Source organism: Meriones unguiculatus, chromosome 20, assembly GCF_030254825.1.
Source record: "Meriones unguiculatus strain TT.TT164.6M chromosome 20, Bangor_MerUng_6.1, whole genome shotgun sequence".
NCBI classification, from domain to species: Eukaryota; Metazoa; Chordata; class Mammalia; order Rodentia; family Muridae; genus Meriones; species Meriones unguiculatus.
In genome coordinates this window covers 69613552-69636941 of record NC_083367.1, presented here as the reverse complement: position 1 = coordinate 69636941, position 23390 = coordinate 69613552, and the positions used below count along the sequence as shown (strand labels likewise).

At 42.8% G+C, this 23390-nt stretch overlaps 1 protein-coding gene across 5 annotated transcripts in view; it reads left to right on the top strand.

The window, feature by feature from the left end:
• Positions 1-23390, top strand: part of Plekhg1 (pleckstrin homology and RhoGEF domain containing G1) — a 208500-nt gene that overhangs the window by 36540 nt on the left and 148570 nt on the right. For all 5 annotated transcript variants that reach the window (XM_060373155.1, XM_060373158.1, XM_060373157.1 and 2 more), the window contains exon 2: positions 18810-18871. The gene's annotated coding sequence lies outside the window, so the exon portion shown is untranslated. The remainder of the gene's footprint in view (positions 1-18809; positions 18872-23390) is intronic.

Sequence of the window (23390 nt, the reverse complement as noted above, 5' to 3'; positions counted from 1 at the left end):
TGTGTTTCAAACTTTATTCTCTTCCAGGTGACTGATGATAGCAGTGAAAATACTAGTGATCAAAAGACAAGGGGGAGGGGAGTGAATTGTTAAAGAATAATTTACCTTCAAGTTAGAGCTTATCAGGCTCAATTTTCCATACATTTCTAGTGTGTATTCATTTAAAAAAAAATTTTTTTTTACCCCAGTTGGTGTTTTGTTGGTATTTCCCCCTTAAGATTTTCAGCTCTTCTTGAAAATACTACACAACACCTTCTGTTCATGTCTGCACACCTTGTTATTAAGCTAAAAGGTAGGTTCTGTGTCTGGAGAGTTGAATAACTAATCGCTTCCTTCGAAGACTCAAATTTAGTTTAGTTTTTGAATGATGGCCCTGGACCTGGGATCTAAAGCTGAGAAGTGGTCTCTGCCTTTGAGGAATTCCGGTTCTAATCAGAGAGGCGACAGTGGCTCGCCCAGCTCGTCATGTTGGGACTGAGTCCAGAAGGTTGAGAATCAGCCAAGCGGAGAAGGCAAGATAATAAGAGATGCACACCACGGTGGGCAGAGGCAGCAAGGAGGTAGGGTCCCAAGAGACAGTTCTAAGTGGGTGCAGCAGACGGGTCAGCATTGTGGGAGGGAGATCCTGAGGCCTGAGGGAGTCATGAGTGCAGCTGGCCAGGAGCAGGTAGCGTGGAGCTTTGCCCTAAACAGTGACTAGCCAAGAGCATGGCCTGGAGCTGCTGTCCAGTCCCTGAAGATCCATGACTGAAAGCTTTATTCAAGCTGTAGACCGAGGGGGAGAACCTCCAGGCATTCAGGGGCAGAGCAAGGTTTGATGGATGATGAGGAAGGAGAAGATTCACTATGGTATTCTTGAGATGTGGTCACATTAGGAGCACCAGAATAGCTTTCCAACAGTGGGCGGGGCCTGTTGTGGAGGAGTGGCCCTAAGAGCTGCTGCGGAGGATGTCTGAGACACCATCCTGTGTGTAGCCTAGAACAAAAAGCCAAGGAAAAGGAGAAATTGAATGAACAGAAAAGAGTGGTATGTGGCTCTCCTCCTTCTCAGTCCTCATTCCTCCTCTGAGCCTGGAGGAAACACGAGAGAAGAGAGTCAGTGCCATGGCTCCCATTGTTCCAGTAGTCAGGAATCTGAGGCCAGAAGATGGCTTGAGGGTTGCCAGGGAAACGTACCGAGAGCTTGTCCACATAAGAGAGAAATCGGGGAGAGAGAAGGTGGGGAGGAGAGGGAAGGAGACAGCGGTGGATGCAGACATTGGACGTTCAGGAAGTTGAGTTTTCTGCCACTGGCTTCACTTTCCTCAGCGCTGGAAGGGATTCTGATAATAGAAGGCTTAGAGGGTTTGGAAGAAGTAGAATATATCGCTGCTGCAGAGACAAACTGTGGGAGGGGCTGAAATAAGGACAATACCACCCAGTGACAGTGACAACAAACTAGTAGTCAAAGAGCACTGGAGAGCTGTAAGAACATGGCTGAGATCAGCGGTGGGCCTGGCTTTGCCATGGGGATTTCATTCTGCATATGTGCTTTGTCCGGAGTCTTCTTCAGCTGCTGGAATATATAAGTTAAAGCAGAAAAATAAACAGTGATCCGACATTGTTTTTTGACATGTGTTTGTGTTGGGTTTCTATGGACAATTACAGAATACAAGGATGGAAAGGAGAGGAGGACGTTGTTGTGACTGATGATGGGACCTTCAGAAGCTAGTGGGAAGAGAGAAACGTTGAATAAGCCAAGAAACACATAGCTCTCTAGATAAAGTGAACGTCAGGAATGAGAGAGGGGCAGGGGACATGGCTGAGCCAATACGGTGCTTTCACACAAGCATGACAGCAAATGTCCAGATGTCTAGCACCCATGTAAATGCCAGGATAACAGGTGGGTGTGGTGGCCTGCTTGTAATTTTAATACTGTGGATCCAGAGGCAGAGAGCCCAGGAGAAAACAAGCGAGCCAGACTAGGTGTATGGGCAAGCTCTGAGTTTAACCGAGAGAGCCTGCTCCAATGGCTAGAGTGGAGAGCAGATGAAAAAGACTCCTGACCCCGGCCTCCAGCTCACCTGAACACACACATGAGCTCCCTCACACATGAACATGCAGAGACACAAACGAGAGAGAGAGAGAGAGGCATGAGGGATCACAGAGAAAGATGTTAGTAAGTGGCTGTCAGGCTTATGAAGGCCATAATATATAAATTTCTTCATGATAGATGATAACATTCATTTATTGATAATTTTACTCTTTTATCAGATAAAATAAGAAGCTGTCTACCTAGCTTTCAAAAGTAGCAAAATTCAAGTCCAAGGTAATATTTGTGAAGCTATGAATGAAGTCACTGGAAATTTTTGATCATCTGGCACAGGTAGATGTGACAGAAGTCCCCGTGTCAGGAAAAGATCAAGTCTCATGATCCCTTCCTTTAGAGATATAGATGTTGCTGGATTTCCACAAATCACATGAACTCACTCAGGAAGAGGCTTCCTGTGTGCGAATCACAGTGTGAGGTATCGCTGTGTGCTAAGTAGGAGGGAGAAGGAGCCAGCCTTCATGAAATAGCTTGTAGCTCTTACCCAAACATGCCTGGGAGCAGAAGCCTTTTAGATTTGGGATTTTCTCTTTAAAATATTGGCATATACCTGAGGCTGTATTTCAGACATGCAACCCTAATCTAGGCGTGGAATTCATTTATATTTTGTATATATGTTATAGACATAGCCTGAATGTGATTTGTACAGTATTTTTGTATGCCCATGATTTTGCTGGCCTGCCTGTGACATGAAATGTGGTATTTTCCCCTTGTGGCATCAGGCAGATGCTCAGTTTTCAGATTTTTGTCATTTGGGTTAGAAATGGTCAATTTGGTAATGGTCATGTTAAGAGTAACAATGATAAAATTTGTGGCCTAGAGTGGCTGAGAACTTGATGGACTTAGTGACATTTTTAAACAGTTGGAGATAGAAAGGGTGGCAAGTTTAAAGGGCACATAGTATGACCTCCTCAGTTACTTAGCACATAGTATGAATTCATAAGCCGTGTAGCACCATACCAAAGGTTCATAATATGACCACATCAGCTATCTAGCAGTGAATCCAAGGCTAGCTTGAAAAATGCATCAAGGCAAAGAACAGCATTGGGAGAAAATGTCAAAAACTAAAGTGAGTAAGAGTAAACATTTAACTTACAGTAAAGAATAAATCATTTTCCCTGTCACTAGAGCAAATGGTTTAAATTCCGACATATGGAAAGATTTAACTTTCAATCCCTGACTGTAAGCCTACTTCTGGGAGAAACCCATTACAGTAATGAAGTAATGAAACAATTGCGCAATAAATCTTGATTTTTGTAGAGAACACAGAAAATGCTTGGAGGTACACCATCATTTCCGTGCTTGCTGGTTATTCCAAACACCCCTATGAGTTACAGGCAGGCTGTGGTTTGTAACTGATTTCAGAGAACGGATGGAATTTGTTGAATGGTTTCTTTCCAAGAACAGTTAGTAGCCCTGGGGTTGGGTGGACGGGGATACAAAAACTTAAGGCAATCCAGGGTTTGGAGAAGTTGAAGGACACTTCCCTGGAAAGATAATTAATTCAAAATCCTATCTGATTTGAATATTCAACAGAACTGTCACTGAGAGCCAAAGGGAAAGAAAATGGGGGGGGGGGGGGTGGCTCCTACCCAGTCAGCCCTCCCACCGGAATGCTCCAGATTCTCACAAATGTTTTACATTGTTTCATCAAGCTTACTCCTGTACCTTCCAATTAGTTCCCGGAGAGCCAGTAAATTGTAGCTTTCTCTGGCTTTTCTTTTTTTCTTTTAATTTTTTTTTTCACAGCTGTGAAAGCTGCAAATTTTGCTTAAAATACATACCAATGAAATGTCTTAACTTCCTGAAAAAACTGAATGGGATTTTTTAGTAGTCCATTCATTAAAATTATAAATGTGGTCAGTGGATGGCCGTTCTTACAGAGTCAACTTTCTGTTGCTGCTTAAAATTCCAGAAAGTGTGGCTCGATTATATGTAATTTGTGGTACAACACACTCAGAAACAGGTGCCTGCACTGTCTTGTTTGTTACTCTATGTACTTATTTGTTTGTTTGTTTATGTATACCGGGGCAGGGGGCTGGGCCACAGCTTGCTCCTGGAGGTCAGTGGACAGCTGTGGGAGCTATTTCCTTTCACCACATAGGTTGAAATTCAGGTTGCCCAGGTTCCAGGCAAGTCCCCTCACGGGCTGAGCCATCTCAGCAGTCCCCGCCATGCTTTTTTTCAGAGGTTTTATTTAATTGTGTTATATATATACGTATATAACACAATTAAATATGTATACAACACAATTAAATATGTTAATTATACATTATAATAAATATTAATATATGTTGAATATAGTAAATATTCACACATATACACACACACATTTGTGTGTCTGAGTAAGTGTGTATGCGTGTGGGCAGGGCAGGGCCTCTCAGAAGCCGGAAGAGGGCATTGGATGCCCTGCAGCTGGAGTTGCAGGCAGTTGTGAGCCACCATGTAGGTGCTGGGAACCAAACTGCAGCCCCCTGCAAGAGCAGCAAGCAGTCCTAACCACTGGGCCACCTCCCCAGCCCCTTGCTGACCCCTTCTTCTTCTTTTAAATGTCTGCAGTCTGAGCTGTCTTCACTCAGAGAGCTGACAGCTCCGCTTACCTGAACTACATTTTCACGAGCTCAGATATCCACGTCATCACCATTTATTTACAGTGAGCTACACGGATGGGTTTTCTTTTCCCTTTGGTTGGTGATGAAGCTTGGGAACATTTAAGATACACGATTGCTTTAACAGCCTTACAGGGCGCAGAAGGGCATTCAGACATGTTAAATTTCATGTTCACTGGAAGCTACATACTGATTTCAGCTATGCGTTTAAGATGCTAGGTGCACCGTAAAATAAGGAAGCTTGATGGGTATGCCGAGGTTTGGCAGAGCCCCACTGGGTTGTTAATGTGTGAGGGGCCTCCTTTTCTGCAGTGAGGGATACCAGAGTGGATTTTGATTATATGCTCCATGGTTAAGCGATTTACAGAAGTCAGAACTGTAGCGTTTTCCAGATGAGATTTAAAGGAAACACATCTTTGTGTGTTAACGCAGGATAGGCTTAGGGTGAAGGCATGAAACAGTTATTATCTTTAGGCCTGAGTTATCATTTATAGATGAGCTGAAAACTTCCTGTGTGAACGGCTGCAGAGTCGGCCCACTAAGACTTAGGCTCTCTGTTAACGACACACAGAAAATTATCTGTAGATATTTTCTTCGTGTCCTTAGCCTTCAGTGTTAAGGCTCTTGGAAAGAATCCTTATCTTAGGTATTTCTTAGTGAGTAACAGTTTTGGTCTAAAACACCGTGATTAATGACTATTGTTTTAAAAATCCATGCAACGCATAGCACTCTGAGAGCATGAAGAGAGGGAAGGAGTTGCCTGCCGTCTCTGCATAGCTTCCACTCAGATAAACTCACATTCTTCTGGAGGCAGTCTGTGGTAGCATGCTCAGTGGCCTGCTGTGGACATGAACGTGGTTTTTGCCGTTGGCACTGTCTTGTCCCTGCCCCTTACCGTGACCACCCACTGTCACCACTTACAGATGCCGTCCCCACACCACACCACACACGGGGACAGATCATCCTGTCCTCAGGTTTGTTTATAAGTTTGTTTTCGAATGGGGTTTAGGCGTTTTTAAAATTTCCTATTTAATCCTTTCCAGTTAGCTCCACGTGTTTGGAGAACATTGCTCTAATTTTGGAGGGTTCTCTTTGTTAGAAGTTAGATGCCTCGTGAATAAAGGTTAACTGGTCCAACGGATGTGTTATTTTGAAGCTCCAAATGCTTTGGGAAGAGATGAAATAAAATATCAAAACCTCATTCTCCAGGCACATTCTCTTATGTCAATTTTGGGGTCATCAAATATTTCTTCTCTAAAGTATTTACTGAATTCGGGGTCAGACAAAGCATCACTCATCTCTTCTGCCCTGGTTTGCCCAGGACTTTCCCAGTTTTACCGATGGAAGTCCCACATCTGGGAACCCCCTCTCCAGAGGACAGTCATTCACCTGAGACGCCTCCGTCTGCCAGACTGCCATGCTTTACAGTTTCACAGTGATTTGCTGTTGTGGTGGTGTAGCACTTTCTTTTGTGGCTAAAAAGTTTTTAAAGCCAATATGCACATATTATTTGTTGTCAAGTCAAAAATCTACAGGGCCTCATCCCTAGACTCTGAATCTTGATAATTGGAAAAGGTTTTTACAGCTTAATTTCTCCGTAGACCAAGCTCTACTTTGGCATGCTAGGCAGCATCTGCTGTATCTTTTTCTTCAATTTCATGGAGAATGTTCTCTTATTTAGATTATTTTTTTCAGTATACTAATCCTTTTGAGTAATTTGGTATATAATTTGCCTGGATGGTAGGCTGTGTTACCACATGTTTGAAAATAATTCTGTCCTCTTGACTAGTGATTTCAGTCTGGATCAAAATCACTACCATCAATCACTAAAATTATTGATCCTTAACTTTGTAGACATTGCTTCTGTGACTGAAGGCATTTGCCTCTGTGTGTGTGCGTGTGTGCGTGCGTGTGAGTGTGCTTGTGCATGTGTGCATGCGTGTGAGTGTGCCTGTGCGCGTGTGTGTTTGTGTGTGTGTGCGCGTGTGGACACATGCAAGCATATGTGAGTATCCGTGTGTTAGGTGCAGTGGCCTAGTTTCTGAAACTTCTGTTACCATTCTCACTTGCTCTTTTTTCTGTCTCCGTTAGCTGAGGCCACATCCATGTCAGTGCAGCAGACTCCAGAGGACTGGGCCTCCTGGGCTTGTTTCTCATCTCCTCATTTCTCTTTCTCCTTAATTTTTGCTGCATGTTATGAAGGCTTTTTCGTTTTTAGCTTTAATCTTGTAGCCTACTGAAGGAGTCTTTAAGCATATAAGGGCTGTTGGTTCTCTGAATCATCCATAGACCGATCTGTTTAATAGCTGCCTCATTCTCTCTCTCTCTCTCTCTCCATTAAGAGGGCTGTGAGTATCTTGAGTTTTATTCTGGTTCTTGGGACGACACAGTTTCTCAGAGATGATCATGAATTGCTTAGAAGCATTCTTTTCCATCAAAGCACTTATTTAATCTGTTAGTTTATATAGAAAATGCCCTTCGGTAGCCCCCAAGCTCCCAGCTCCCAGGAGCACAGGCCTTTCTGCCTGTGATCTTTGTTGTCATTGTTTTACTATATTCTTCCTGTCGCATCTCCCCCCACAAGCTATTCCAATTCCCACCTCCTTCCACCTTGAAGATTCTAGAATATTTTTCTCTCTCAGGAGAAGGCATTCTTTTTTTCTCACTTAACATCCACTGACCCTTTCTTGAACCTTTTTGTATTTGCTTCTTTCTCTTGCTGAGGGTAACCCCAGCTAGTTTGGAATTCTGAAATTAGGATAACTGAAAGCACCAAAAGGAACATTCCAGAATATGGTAGGGAAAAGAGGGAGATTTTTGCTAGCCAGGTAGCAACCCTCTTACCAGGCATTTATTTGTGAGAAAGGACTTGATGGCTTAAGTTTTTGCCTTTTACCTGGAAATCTAATTTAATTTGACTGAAGCTTAATTTTTGAAATTATTTTATGTTCCAAAATTTTTCCAACTAGGAATTAGTTAATAAATGACCAAAATAGAAGCTATGTAAAAAATGTTTATATATGTATATATATCAGGAAATATATATCAGGAAATAGAATCACACAACCTGGATACATTCCTGAAAGTTCACTGTGGTTTGGCTTCAGTAAATTACTGCTTTTACTTGTAGCTTAAGCAATATATTTAGACCTAAGTTTTAAGCACGGGGGCCTCATGTGTAAACATCACTGAATACCATTCTTTTAATGAATGGGGACACTATTTTCTTTCTTCATTTCCTGTGGAAAGCCCGTATCTTTTGGGAAGGCTTAAACTCACATTGTACTTGCCTGGAAAAAGTGAAAGGCATTCACTCGGGTATATTTTAACTCATCCACAAAATTCTCATTGCTGCCACTCAGATCCCAGTGCTGAGTGGGTACATGGCATAGAGCCTCATCGTTCCTGACGGAAAAGCCCAGAAGACAGACCTTCCACTAACCCTATAGGACCTAGAATGGTAAGGGGTCCCACCATGTTGTCACCCTTTCCCTTGTTCCAGACCTTAGGTGGGAGATGCAGCTGCTCGGTTGGATGAGTTAAATGTGATGGGTTAACTGGGCTCTGAAGCAGCAGGAGCAGAGTGCCAGCACTGAATGCCACAGGCGAGGTGAGCGTAGGTGTTATAACGGGCAGCATAGGCAAGGCAATGTCTGTGACGGCCTGACACATAGAGGTCAGCACAGGAAGGAGATTTTTATGGTGGTGTGACTTGTATGAACCTTTGGTGCTGGCTAATCAGTCATGGTGCTTCCAGGCATGAAGCAGATAAGAAGCTTACTGCTTTTGTTTGATCTGTATAAGCAGAAAAATCCTCAAACAAGTGAAAGTCTCCACTCCGTTGGAGGGAAGCAAAAGGGAATCCCAGACTGTAAACCAGTTTCTGGGCTTGAGCCAGATTGCAGGCCCAGAGCCTGTGGAGTGAAGGGGCAGCCAGGTCCTCCCGAGGAAGAGCCTTTATAAAATGTCTAGGAGTCTTGCTGTTGGCCTTTCTTTCCCCTGTCCTTCTCCAGAGGCCCCGGGGTGTGTCACAAGGGTGACTGCCTACAGTCTAGCTATGGTAGCATGTACGTAGCCCCAGGCCTGAGGCCTGCACAGACACCTGTGTGTCCTGTGAGTCACTGGCCTGACAGCTTAGTCTACCTGGCAAGCCCTAGGAGACTCTGTTTCAGAAAACAAGGTACCCGAGGAAAAACATGCCCAGGGTTGTCCTCTGACCTCCACACACAGGTGCGCCTATGTCATGTACAACTTCAGGTATATGCACACACACACACACACACACACACACACACACTCTCAGCTGAAAATCAAGCACAGTTAACACAGCCTTCCTAAAGTAGCTCTACAGAAAAGAGATAGTTCCACCAGTTTCCTGTGAAAGAAATCAACAGCCTCTTGCAGAAAGACTGATCTGTGAAGCCGGGGCTTCCCAGGAGTGTGTTTGAAATGCTGATCACATTAGTCATGGAGCCTTGCTAAGATGAGCAAACCCACTGTGTGCTCATATGCCAGATGCAGAGTTTGGCAGAGTTCAGTAAGGATGCTTGGCTCTAGGGCAGGTTGGACATGGCGGGGCCCATTAAGCCCCTTCTTACTCTCCTCCCCTCCCTGGGAGTGAAACTGTTCAAACTTAACATTTCCTTTCTTTCGGGACATGAAAAACCCATGTTCACAAAACCAGGGCTTTGCAGGAAGTCCTGGTAGTTGTGCTGCCTGGAGGGCCGTGGGGATGAATCGTGACTTTGCAGTCACTGTGAAACGTGTTACTGGAAGTTCGCCCTCTCCGTTCATGTTTCCTTTTTCTCCCAGAAGCTCACAGAAATCTCAAGACTGATGTTAAATAAATACTCTGTGTTGTATTTGGCCACTCACTTTTTCGTTGCTGATATGTCAAAGCCCCTCTTCCTTGACTGATGTGGAGGAGTGGAGGAGGAGGAAATTACCTTCGTTCTATGACATTGGTGGGGGATGGAGCAGAGTTTTCCACATGCTGTTTGAATAAGAGCAGTGTTCGTGCAGAAGCCTGCTTCAAATCAAACCAGCTCCACAGCATTAAATACACAGCTGGGTACAGACTCACGTGGTTAGACCCTTCTCCCAAAACATGGTTTCATTAAAGAGCCACTATCGGCAACCTAACATCCGCTATTTCTCTTTGCCAAGTGTATTTTATATATGAAAAAAATCCAACTATTTTCCGTGTGTGTGTTTCTATGTGTGGTCTATGTACATGTGTGTTGGTGCCGGGTGTGTGTACATGTCTGTGCACATACATGTGGAGGTCAGAGGTCAACACTGGTTGTCTCTCTCACTCACTCTCCACCTTCCTCTTTGAGGCACGGTCTCTCCGTGAGCCTGCAGCTCATCAGTTTGGCCAGGCTGGCCAGGGAATGAGCTTCTGGGATCCTCCTGTCTCCCTGCCTCGTCCCCAGCACTGTGGTCACCGTGGCTAGCTTTTTATGTGGGTTCTGGGGATCTGAACTCAGGATCTCTGCTTGCTTAGCAGGCATTTTACCAATGGAGCCTCCTCCTCGGTCCTGGGAAATTCAGCTTTTAGCACTACACCCAGCGTAATCTTTTCTAGTTTTAAGGAAATTTACTCTGTCTTTTAACACGGTTCCCTTTCACTACTTGGCCACAGAGGCCAACTTGCTTCATGTCATTGATCTAGATGGAGATGCTCTTGAACTCTAACTCATAAATGATCTTTCTTCTGAAGTGTGTCTGCTAAGAAAATGGCTATCAAGTTCTGTGGCTTCTCCATATTATTATGTGTGAAAAGATCTTCACAGCCTGTCATAGCCACTACATCTTCCCTTACTTCAGTCTGTCTTTGATCTCTAGACAGTCTTTTCTCACTCACAGTTCTCCTTCACTGTTATGCTACAAAGACCCTGATACTATGGCTATATTATTCTGTCCATTCAGGAGCTCGCCAGGCTTCAGTTGCCTTGGGCTTTGCCTCTGGTTAAATCTGCTCTCACTTGCTGTGTCCAAGTTTGTGGGCCCCATTGGTTGGAGGTTCCCTTAAAAGTAAAGACTACATATGTCTCATTCCTGACTGTATCCTTGTTCTTTACCTCGACAAACCATCAGCGCTCAAATGTTGGGGATTTTTTTTTATGAGATTTAGGAGTCTGCCATAAATGAAAAGACAGGAAAATTCCTGGAAGCTCCCAAGGCAGCTAGCCTGCTATAAACATAGTGGGAACATTCATGAGTAGGTATGCACATGCACACAGAAGGAGAATGGGAGGGAAAGTGAGAGAGAGAGAGAAAGAGAGAGAGAGAGAGAGAGAGAGAGAGCCTTCTTTGCTGTGAAGTGTGAAAGTGAGAAGACCCTGCAGGAAATTTGAGGACGGGTCCCCTACTGGAAACCCCAATCTTTGATTCTGCATTTGAAGGAATGAACCCCATGTTAACCAGTTTGCCAACCATTAGTCTACTTTGTAAAATAAATAAAAGAGCAGCCACATCATAAATTGTGAATAGCGTAGTTATCTGTTTTTGCTTTCCTTCTATACAAGCCTGTAGCCAGCGTACCATGAAATCTAGCCCAGATTTGGGAAGCACCTCATAGCTCAGTTTAATGGCATCGAAGAACCTCCATCAGCTTGGGTGCTCTTGAGTGAGCCCATGGAAGCCAGGAATTAATACAAACTAGAGGCCGGACTTGTCTTAAAAGCTCAGCTCATTTCGTAAGCATTATTTATGCACTGCATGCAGAGCCTGGCGAGACACGCCAACCTGACACATAATATCTGAATTGAGTGGCTAGACCCTTCACTTTGACAAATTGTTCCTAATATATCTGTCAAAATGCCACTGAAAACAATCCAGTTTATTAAAAACTGCCTGATATATGTAGTTTTTCTAAGAACGCACCCACTGTACTGGAGAGGTGGACTTGTCAGAGACAAGTCACTTGCCCCACTCACTTGGTGATCTCCGAGGCCTGGCACAGTGCCTGGCATGAATAAGGCATTCACTGCATAATTGGATTAAATTATGGGTGAAGTTGATAGATATCCCGGTTAGGAGACCACGAAACAGGAGCTCTTAAAAGGTTTCTCTCCATTTTCCATAGTCTCACTCCCATGTTCTAGATGGCTGGTTACTTAGTGAGTTAGTTAGTTTTAAAGTGATTGAAACTCAACGGGTTTCTGTCAACAGAAGAGTCAGCCAGCCAGAAACATTAAATTGCACACAGAGACTGACTTGCGTTTTTAAGGAGAACCATGTCTCTGGAGGGCTCTGCATGAGCACAAACATGTGTGTCCACATGATAGAGCCTAAGCCCACAACCGAGACTACTGATGGCCAGTTCTGACATTGCTCATCATCTCTGCGGATGAAGCGTCAAGCAGCTGTCAAATGTTCTAGCCCAAGGAGTATGACTATTTGAATTCCCTGCTTTACTCCATTCCCATCTCACCCAACGATTTTCTGCTGTGAATTCTGTAGCTGTGGGGTTTCCTTGCTGTGTCCAAGTTTGTGGGCATATATCGCCCAGCAGTAGAACTTTCTATGAAAAAAAAATATATACTAGTATCAGTGAACATTTACAACAAAAGAGAGAGGGAAAAGACAATATTCTTTGAATTCTACTTATCTTTGTAAGCTTTTGTTTATTTTAGTTAGTTGTAACCTTTGTAGGAAAAGCAGGATGACTTCCAGGTGGGGTGTGTGTGTGTGTGTGTGTGTGATCAAGGTTTGAACCTAGAGCCTGTGCATGCTATGCCCAACCACATTTAAATTGGGAAAATACAAACTAATATTAGCACAGTAACAGCATTTTCTACCACTCTGAGTAGATAGGAGTGCGGCATCATGTGTTGCGTGGGCTATGACATTGGATGCACGTATGTTGCACGGATTGTAAACCAATACACTGTCTTGACGAGTGTGGTCTTCGGCATGTGCATGTTAAGCAGTTCAGCCCCTCCCTCTGGGCAAACGCAATGTGGAATCTCCTGCGTGTGAATGCAGAGGGCACATGTAATATGGGTCACATTGAAGAAACCCTGAAAACAATTCAAAGATTCAAAAGTTGGGATAGAGTCCGTCAGCTGTAGTTGGGCACAGTCATCATTGTGAAAAGTGCACACACGCTAAGACAGCCGTGATGTTGCCCGCAGACGTGACTGTGTGGGGCCGCCGTCCTGTGTGTGGCTCATCATGGACGGAGATGCCATGATTCCGTGTGACTCTGAATAGATCACAGTTTATCTAGTGAGCTGCAACTCACACCACGTAATTAACAAAGGCATGAAAGCTGCTTGCAAACAGATCACTAGGGAGGAAAAGTAAGTCCTGGGTATTTTCAGATACGATTGCTCTGTCAGCCTACAAATTAAATGAGCACGAACTTCTGCCATGTTGGTTCATTCCTCAGGCCCCTCCTGTTAGCAGGAGTTCTACATTCTAAATTCTCTTCTTCTCATCAGTGAGGAGCAGGGGAATGTCTGCTTTCCAGGTGACCTTAACTGGTCTAGGCTGGGAATTGTGAGTGTGCATGAACCAATCACTATAATTAGGGGGATCAATCATAATTAATAGCATATTGTATTTAATAAACTCTATCACACATGGGTTAGGATCAGGACAAGGAAAAGAACAATTCAAGGACGCTAAGGAGGGCAGCTGGACGTTGGGCATCTGTCACAGCAGATAAAATCCCACCCATTAGGTAGAACATCATGACTTGTTTTATGGCCTACAGATGACATGAAGCTATTCAAAGGACATATAAAAGCAAGTGTTGTGTGCAGAGTGAGGGACCTTGGAGCACGCAGTCCCAAACGAGATGTCTTCATCAAACTGTTCCCCTCAGGGCTCAGCGAACGCAAGGAACTATGCGGAAGAGGAGGAAGAAAGAGTGTAAGAGCCAGAGGGAACGGATAACACTGAGGAAACAGTGTCTTCTGGGCAGAACAGGGCTGCGGCACGTATGAACTCAGAGACTGTGGCACCCTGCTCTGAGCCTGCACTTGTCAGGTGGGGTCCTACCGCTGAGAGAGGAAGCAGATACCAGCCCCCATGCCTAACCAAGAAGCTATCTCCTATTGACATCACTTAGGAAGAAAAAAAATTAGTTTACTCCAGTGGAGTCTCACTGGGGATACTAATGACACTATGGCTAAGCCCCGGGTGCAATAGTAGATGGCCAAGACAAAGTGAACTCATTGGTGGTTTGGGAAAAAATTTTTTTTTTGTCTCAGATTGCTTTGTATGGATATTTTTTACTTTACTGATCTTTTCCTTGTATATTATAGTTTCTGATTTTGTGTTTTATGGGGGTATGTGTGTGTGTGTGTATTTGTGTGTGTGTGTGTGTCTATGTCTGTATATAGGTGTTTCTTGTGCTTGTCTTTATTTCTTATTCTGGTTTGATTATTGGTTGGTTGGTTTGCCTGTTTGTTTTCTAAAGAGATAGGATGAAGGTGTGGAATTGGGTAGGTGGGAGGTGGGGAGGGTCTGGGATGAGATGAGGAAGGGAAAACCATGATCAGAATATATTGTATGAAACAAAGTTTACTTTCAGTCAGAATGTAATGAACAAACAAACAAAGCGTTTCTGTTGCAGTAGACCCAGAGTGGCAGCATGTCTTAGCAGTGCTGCCAGATCTACAGGGACAGGTGAAACATTTGTCTAATGGCACCCCAAGAAGACAGGCCCGGGAAGAGGCAAGACTCTAGTCCACACAGAAAGTGCTTGGAGTTTTATGTGATCACATTTTGTATCCCCTCAAATACTGTCGTTGTCTACTTGATCGTCCAGGGTATTTGTTTAAAAAATACTTTCTGGAAACTTCAGGGGACATTGAGAGATTTTTGTTGTTGTTGGTTGGTTGGTTGGTTGGTCAGTTGGTTACCTAACAGTATCAGCACTACACGCTCTTCTGAAGCCCTGTCATTTCTAAGAGGTCATCCTATGAGCATCCACACTTGCTTCATTTTTGCTTTTGTTTTTTGTGTTTCATGAAGTCTATGTGTTTTACTCATGGAGGTAATAAATCTCTGGGTGGGGTTTCTATATATCCAAAAGGTAGTATCTTATGGAAAACGTACATGCTCTAGGACTTTGCACAAAAATTATCCTAAATACAATTGTTTCCTTTAAAGGTGTTGCATTGAGACCTATGTCTAGCAAGTCACATAACGGTCTTTTCATTGTCCTACATATAAAAAGCAAAGTTGCTTCCTCCCCTGGGCAAATTTGTGCACATTCATTCTGGACTATCTAGATTTGATCCTGTAGCTGTTGCCACATAGCTTTTCATCTCATGTCTGAGTGTCATCTACAATTAAAGGTGAGCTACCTTATTTTAGACACTGGAGTTAAAAGGACGTGGTGCTATATTGGACTCACATTTCCTCTTTATAAAACCAACCCTGACATTTTATTTATTTTTGCACATGAACTCACATTACCTGGTTTCGCCTTTGTAACTTACTTTAAACATCACCTTGCTTGTTTGCCTTCCAGACTGTATAAGCTTAGCATTGTGCTTTGGCCAAAACCAATAAAATGAGACCCGTCTTGCTGTGACTCAGCATAGTCTTGGCACATACATTACATTGATAACTATTTTACAACATTTCCTTAGCCTTTCTTCCAAAGCGTAATGAAGGCTCGTTTTGTTTTTACATCAAATTATATTTGTGTTTAATGCCTCTGTTAGTGTAGTTTGCACTTAAGGCCAGATAATCAAACGTTCTTGATTATTTTAAATCCCCAACCAATGAGGTTCCCAGGTGTTCATCTATAAATCAGCCCTGCTGCTTGTAAACCTCCCCTCCCCCATTGCCTTGTATTCCCATCAGGCCAAAAATACCAGCGTGCTGGCTTACCTCATCTTGAATTTCCTGACTATGGAGTGTTGCTGTCCTCTTGAAAAACAAACGCATCTATACTTTTCTCCATTTCTCATGAAGAAATATTATTGAACCTAAATAGCTCTACTGTCTTTTGTATGTTTGGTCAGAGGGTAATTTTTCTGAGTATGTCCCCTTGGGGATGATCTCTATTCTCTGTCGCTTGTGACTATACATCTGCTGTCATTGGACAAAACCCCCTTTTTTGGCATGTTGTGTTCTACACTTTTCTAATGTTTATAAAGATATTTCTCTTAGAAGCCAGGCATGGTGATAAACCCCATAAGTCCAGCACTTGGGAGGTAGAGGCAAAAAGAACAGTTCAAGGTCATTCCCCAGTTACATAGTGAGTTCAAAGCCAACCTGGGCTACAGAAGAGCCTTTCTCATAACACTCTCTGGGGGAGGGGGATATTTGTCTTAGGATTGAGGCCAGATCAGTGGTAGAACATTAGCCATACTCTGTACATGAGGCCCTGTGCTCCATAAAGTAAACAAACTCTATTGTGCTATCTAAGAATCCAGTCTTCACCGTCTATGATGATGACTGGTCTGTGCATTCCCTTTCACTACTGTGGAATGGTCATCTAGGCTATATTTAAAGCGTTCTGTAAGCCTCTAAAACACAGTGGTGGGTATTGATGGAGCGCAACAGGATACATTGAAGCTCTTATTACTTAGTGATAGTACACAGTATCTCTGTGTTTAAATATCTATAGACGAAAAATCTCTACAATGATGTGGCATTCACTGGAAACTGGATTCTGAATGCTCTGTTTAGGATTCTTATCTGTATTTTAAATCAAGCAGCTAATCTTGTGAACAAGATTCTGTTAGCTTCATCAAACAAATTAGACAGCCTCTTTTTAAACTACTGCTTGGTATCTTTAAACCATATTCTAATTTTTTGTCTTTGTATTTTGAGTTCAGTTTTTTCTCTCTGAGATTTTCACATTGATTCCCAAAGATATTTTTCAATATTCTTCATGTTTAAATCTTTTCTATGTCTGTGATACATTCCTTGAATAATTCTTTTTTCATGTTTGGTTTTAAGGCTACATTTTCTAAAGCATGTCTATGCTGTTTTAAAATTTGCAAAGAAGCAGCTTTTAATTTTTACTATCTAAATGGTGCATTCTTATGTGTATATATATATATATGTTTACATGCATACATGGTTCTAACATAACTGAAGTTAAATATTTAGTTCATTCTTTGTTTTCATTTCTTTGTCTATTAAAAAAAAACACCACAATTACTTGATTCACAAACAAAATGGTATTGTTTGACATCCCACATATGAAATAAAATCCATTTACCCAGTCTTATTTTTAAGGATGTGAGCTAGTATTTCATTTTTAGGTGGAACTAAAACAATTTTATTGGTTAGATTTTTTTTTAAAGGTTTTACAAGTTTGCACTTTCCCGAACTGTTCTAACAACTGTCACCCTTTGTCCCCACATCCTGCTTTCCATGTTATTACTCAGCATGTACTTTTTTACTCTTACATATTTTGGCCTTTCTATAATTTCTAGGATAATTTCTATCATGTTCATAAAGACATGGACTTGGGGGACTAGAGGAATAGCTCAGTGGTTAGAGCACTGGCTGCTCTTCCAGGAGGTCCAGGTCTGAGTCCCTGCACCCTCTTGGCAGCTGAGGGCCTCTGTAATCCCAGTTTAGGGAGCTATGACGCCCTCAACTTGTCTTTTCAGGCACTGCACACGCATGGTACACATGTATACACGCAGGCAAAACACCTGGACACGTTAGATAAAGATGGACGTTTTAGATAAACAGTTGGTGCATTTCTAAGCACTTTTAGTATTATTTTTAACTGGCTTGGACAGCACATATATTGAAAGTTCAAACACTGAGTGAGCTAAGGTTCTTCCTTTTCAAACACAATGAAGAGAAAAAGAATTCAAAATCTTCCAGAGGTAAGCTGGAAGGTTCCACCTCACAGAAATGGAAGCTGGGAAGAATTTGTGGATAGAGACGTGGACAGGACCTCAAGGGACAATGGCCATGACCTTAGAAGCTGGACTTTAGGAATGTTGTAGCTGAGACTGGCTGATGTCTTTATTCCCACTCTGGTTATGTCCCTGGGTTCATCTTTCCTCTATGAGGGGAGATATTTTCTAATTTGTGGGAAATGGTTGGAATCCTTTGCTTTCAGAACTATTGAAAAGTTCAATCCTTGAATTTTCTGAGACAAAAAAAAAAAACCCTCAAAGATAAGTGAGTATTAGTAATACATCCTCTAAGGTTTGTGGGGTTTGAATTATTTTTATGATAATATTTTTTTTACAATTTATTCATTATATATCCCAATTGAAGCCCCCTCCCTCAACTCTTCCCAGTCCCACCCTTCCTCCTTCTTCCCCTATCTCCTTTCCTTCATCCACTGAAAGCGGGACTTCTCCTCCTCTGCCATCTGCCCATAGCTTATCAAGTCCCATCAGGACTACCTGGATCCTCTAACTCTGTGGCCTAGGAAGGCCACATTGCCAGGGGCAAGTTATCAAAGAACAGGTAATCAAGTTCACGACAGAGACAGCCCCTGTTCCCCTCACTTGGGAACCCACATGGAGACTGAGCTGCCATGGGCTACATTGGAACAGTGTCTAGATCCTCTCCATGCGTGATCCTCGGTTGGTGATCAGTCTCTGCAGGACCCTCTGGGCTCAGGTTTTTAAGCTTTGTTGTTTTACCTTGTGGGGCTCCTGTCCCCTTTGTTTCAAGATTATTTTAGAATGCTTGTGACATTTTCTTGGGAAATTCTGGCCTTTTGGCAGCTAATCTTCACCTCACTGCTTCAAGTTAGTTCTGATATCTCATTCATGTTCCATTAAAAAGAATTCTGGGGCTGAGGAAATGGCTCGGCATGCAAGAATGCTATGCAGGCATGAAGATTTGAGTTCAGATCTCTAGCAGCATGTGAAAAGCCAGGTACAGCCATGTGTTCCTCTAACCCCATTGCTGTGCAGGTTAGAAAAAGGATGACCACTCAAGGTTGCTAAATTTATCTCTCAAAACGATAAAATGAGGAGAGGTAGAACGGACTGCCAGTATTCTCCTCTGCCCTGTATCCCTGTGCACATACAACACACACACACACACACACTACAAATATATGTGTGTGTACGTGTGTATATACATAATGTATATAAAATTCTTAAAAATAGTATTTCTGGAAAGTCAATTTCTTTTATTGTTTTCTACTGTAGGTGAAGACTAACATTGGGAGTCGTGGGTGAAGACATCAGAAAAGCAAGCTTCAACTATAAAAGTAAGCTGTTTCCATTTTTTTTCTTTTCTGTTCTGAATTTTTTTTTTGGCTACTTGATTATGAAATATATGTCAAAGGGGTAATATTATAATTTATGTTTATTAGATATTTCATATGGATATGTCCTAAAGCTGAGTTTTTATTTTTAAGTATTTTAAATTAGTGTTTAACTATTTTTCAATCCAGAATAACAACTTTTTTACAAAAGAATATGAAATAAGATAGTGCTCACTTCCCAGTAATACACACTTAGGGTAAACATGGAGTCAAAAAAGAACCTGTGCCATCTAGACCGGCTTTGTCCCTTTAGCCTGTGACAAGCTAATGAGTTAGTGCTCCTTCTAAATGCTTTACATTGGCCAAAGTTCTATGTGTCCCTTTCAGCTTCTTTTTCTCAGGGTTTAGAAATCCAGTGTTGCAGTGACAGTTCCTGAATGCTGCAGTGATAAAAGGCAAACGGGGAGACGTGGGCTAGGTCAGGCCCTAGTTTGACTGTTCCCTTCCGCACTGGTGGAGACTATTTCACCCTCAGCACAATTGAGGCTGTTTGTCAAGTGATGAGCACTGCTCAGTCCCATGTCAAAACCCCAGAGAGTGATAGGAATGTATGAAGACCTCCACTGGGGAAGCACTGTGTGTGTGTGTGTGTGTGTTTATAATTTGAATTTTATGACAAAATGAAAGAAAAAAAAAAACCTGAAGTCCAACGATGGGTTAGAGCAGTGGTTCTTCACCTTTCTAACGCTCTGACCTCTAATACAGCTCCTCAGGTTGTGGTGCCCCCCCCGCCATTATTTCTGCTGCTCCATGCCTGTAGCTTTGCCACAGTTGTGAATACAGTGTCAACATCTGTGTCTTCCAGTGACCTTACCTGACACCTGTGAAAGGGCTGTTAAATACTCTAAGGGGTCAGAGCTATAGGTTGAGAACCACTGGGATAGAGCTTAATAGCCTCAACCCACACTGTGATAATGCTTCACCAGAGTCATAAACGTTTGATGTCTGGGCTCTTCTGGAGGAGTTCACAGGTGTCACAGAGACCATCTTTCCATGGAGTCAAGATACTTCAGCCTGTGTCTGAACTCATCAGAGTTCTGTTAACTGAGGAGACAATGACTTGCCCCGTGTAGGTGTCTGTCACTTCGTCTTTTGCTTAAAAACCAAGGCTGTGTGTGGTCCAAAGTTGGTTTATTCATTAGGCTAGAACCCAGATCCACTTGTAGTGGCCTATGAAAATATTTTAATTTCTTCTTTGTAAAGTATAAGAAAAATATAACTATATAATGAATATGTAGTATTGGATCTGAAATACATTTGTCTTGATACCAATGTAGCTAAGAAATATAATTTTAATAATTTTTATGAAGGAAAGAAGATATTTTGGGCTAATATGCCCAAAGCCCACAGGAATCGTGTGTCCCCACCTAAGTCACCCTCAGACACATGTTTGTAAGAGTTAGTCATTTTGTGTTTTCACTTGACATAGAGTTGAATTTTTCTTTTAAACAAGATGTATTATTTACGTGTGTGTGTGTGTGTGTGTATGTGTGTGCCCATATGGGGTTATATGTGCCATATGCACCTGAGTGCATGTGGAGGCCAAAGAGTGCTGGTCCCCCAGAATTAGAGTTACAAGCAGTTGGAAGCCACTTGATGTGGGTGCTGAGAATGAAGCCAGGTCCTCTCCAAGAGCAATGAGTGTTCCTCACTGCTGCATCACCTCTCCAGCTGTTTCTCCTAATTCTTCCTCCTCTTCCTCTTCATCCTCCTGCTCTTCTTCCTCCTTATTCTTATTCCTTTTAAAAGAAAGGATTATTTCTCTGTAAATGAATCTATACGTTTTCTTCTTAGACTGATTCTTGGCTATGCCTACAAAGACAGAAAAGCATGACATTTGATACATTAGATAGTTAAGATTATTCAATAAGTTTTCCTAAAATTAAATAACTTTTTGATTCCGGACACCCAGAGATACTCCATTTGGTTTGTGATATGATACAGACAGTAAGAGAAGAGAGCGGTACTTGATTTGGGGTCCCTTGGTTCTACATAGCTGTATGTCACTGAAGCCTTGCGCTCCTCGGGGACTGTGGCCTTCCGGGTCTCCTTGCTGCCATTTAGGGGAAGGGAGCCCAGAATGGCAGTTCTGGTGTTGTGGACCTATATAAGTGCAAGAACCTTTCAGTGTCTGTGTCTCATCTAGTTTCATTTACTTTCAAAGCCATGTTCTAGTTTTGTAGAAAATATTTTTGTCGGTCTTCAGCATTGGTGACCATCAGTAATGAGGAGACCGCCTCCTCAGAGCTGTTTGTTGACTTGAAGTAAGTCCATTGACTCTCTGGGTAATCTTTTCAAAGATGAGTTCCCTAAAGAGCTCTTTATGTGTTGTGTTGACTACTCTAGACCTTAGGAAAAAACAGACATATAAGAGAAGCTCAAATGTTTCCTGGAAGAATGAGCTAATTTCCTCTGTTAGAAAAGTCAGGTCCTTCCTGCTCTGAAGTAGCCTGCTGTTGGGTTGGGTAGGGAAGAGCCCTGTTCAGCCTTTGTTCTCTGGCAACAAAAGGCTTTGTCAGGCGTGCAGAAGTGTGTGTGGTCCCTTAGGAAAGAACAGGAGCTCGGAGGCAGCGCTGTCCTCTTGGGGGCAGCACCGCTGTCAGTGTGAGCTCCTGACTGAGGAGGCCAGTGGCTCCTCCCTGACACACGGAGGAGGAAAGCCAGAACATTAGAGACAGAGGCCTTGTTTCTTTCTCACTACTGAACACCTAAGACTAGGAAATGAGAGGACTGACCGTAATTAGCAAGATTAGGTTAGGCAAGTCTAACCTACAGAAACTGCAAATCCCAGAGGATAAGTCTGGTCTATATAAGTGGGGTTTGTAACATGAGAACCAGAAATGGATGGGGTTGTTTGTTTGTTTGTTTGTTTGTTTGTTTTCTGTTGGCATTATGTGAATGTAAGTGTTCAGTTCAAAGGCTACTTTCTTTAGGTATCACATAAAAGCATCCTGGTGTGTTATTTCTTGTCTAGGGTTTTCCTGCCCTGGATTTTTGATGAAATAACACTGGAGTGGAGATGCTACAAGAGTGTGGGGTTGCAGGGCCGCCTGGGATACAGACATGTACCCATTACTGTTGCAAGTCCACACCAGTCATCCTCACTGTTACTCTTTTGTTGGTGTTTTCTGAGCCCCTTACACTATTGAGTTGAGTAACTGCCCAGAGAACTTCTTTTCAGTAAAGATGCCAAGGACTGGTGATGGCAGATTTCCCACACTGACTGCTTACGCGGGTCCGTGGTCAGCAGTACCCATGACCCTGCCACGCGCTGGTTCTCTCTGGAGCATCGCTGTCATTTCTTCCATTCCTGTATGAAGTGCTCCTCCATCAGGAGAGGAGGAACAGTTGCTGAGCCCACCCCAGATCAGGAGCTGCCGCTGCGGTACCCCGGAAGCAAGCATCCCGCAGCCGGAGTCTTTGTGGGATTTGGGTTGCAGCTTTTTACTCTAAAATTTGCACGCAAGTTGGTGAGGGTATTATGGGGAGAAAACAAACCCTACGTGCCTCTTGGGTCTTGCAGATGACCTTGCTGCTGTGTCACAGGGCCCTGTAAGTGTCTGACTAAGGGTTGATTGATTTGTCGGAAGTCAGCTAATAAAACAATAATCAGTGTCTACATCATTAATGATTCATATGATAAATAAGTAACTCATTGTATCAGACTAGACTCTGCAGATACAACCATCCGGTGAAATTCTTGGCAGACTGCCGGAGGACAGGAAGCAGAAGGGAGCGGGCAACCTTAAAAACCCACTGGAGCACTTTCCTTCAGTCCCTCTCATTTTGAAACCTTCCAGCTTTCTCCTGGCCTGCCCTGACAGATTGTGATGATGATTTTTTTTTAAATACATAAATATTAAAAGCATTATACAGGTGTACTAGCTGTAAAAATGTGGCCCAGAGTTACATCATTCAGAAAAATATCCAGGTTTGACTTTACCTACACAGTAGCCATCTTTTTTCTGTATTGTGCATTTGTTGGAAATGGGTGTGCATAGGCTGGGTCAAGCCTTCCCCAGTGGAGACCCTTCAGTTGTGACTGGTGAAGGGGCTGAGGAGGCCACTAATTGTTCTTTACAGAAATAAAATATAAGTTTAAAATGGAGACTTAAAGTTTAACTTTCTTCACCCTCTTTGACTTTAGATTTACTTGGGCCACTTGGACCCTTTTGGTTGTCTGGCTCTATCCTTTGAAACGTGTTTGTCTTACATATGTCATTGTACTTGGGGAGTAGTCATTCATTAGAAATTTTCCTTAGCTGCTTGCAGTTCAGGGTGTGGCTCAGTGGTAGGTCATTTGGCTGGCATGCACAAGACCCAGAGTTTGAGCCCCAGCAACACCAAAAGCAGAACCCTTGTCTTCTCGTGAGGGATGTCCTCTGGAACGAGACATGAATGCCTCCTTCTATTCCCAGCTTTGAGAACCAGGAATTATGGTAATAGATTGTGTGTGTGTATG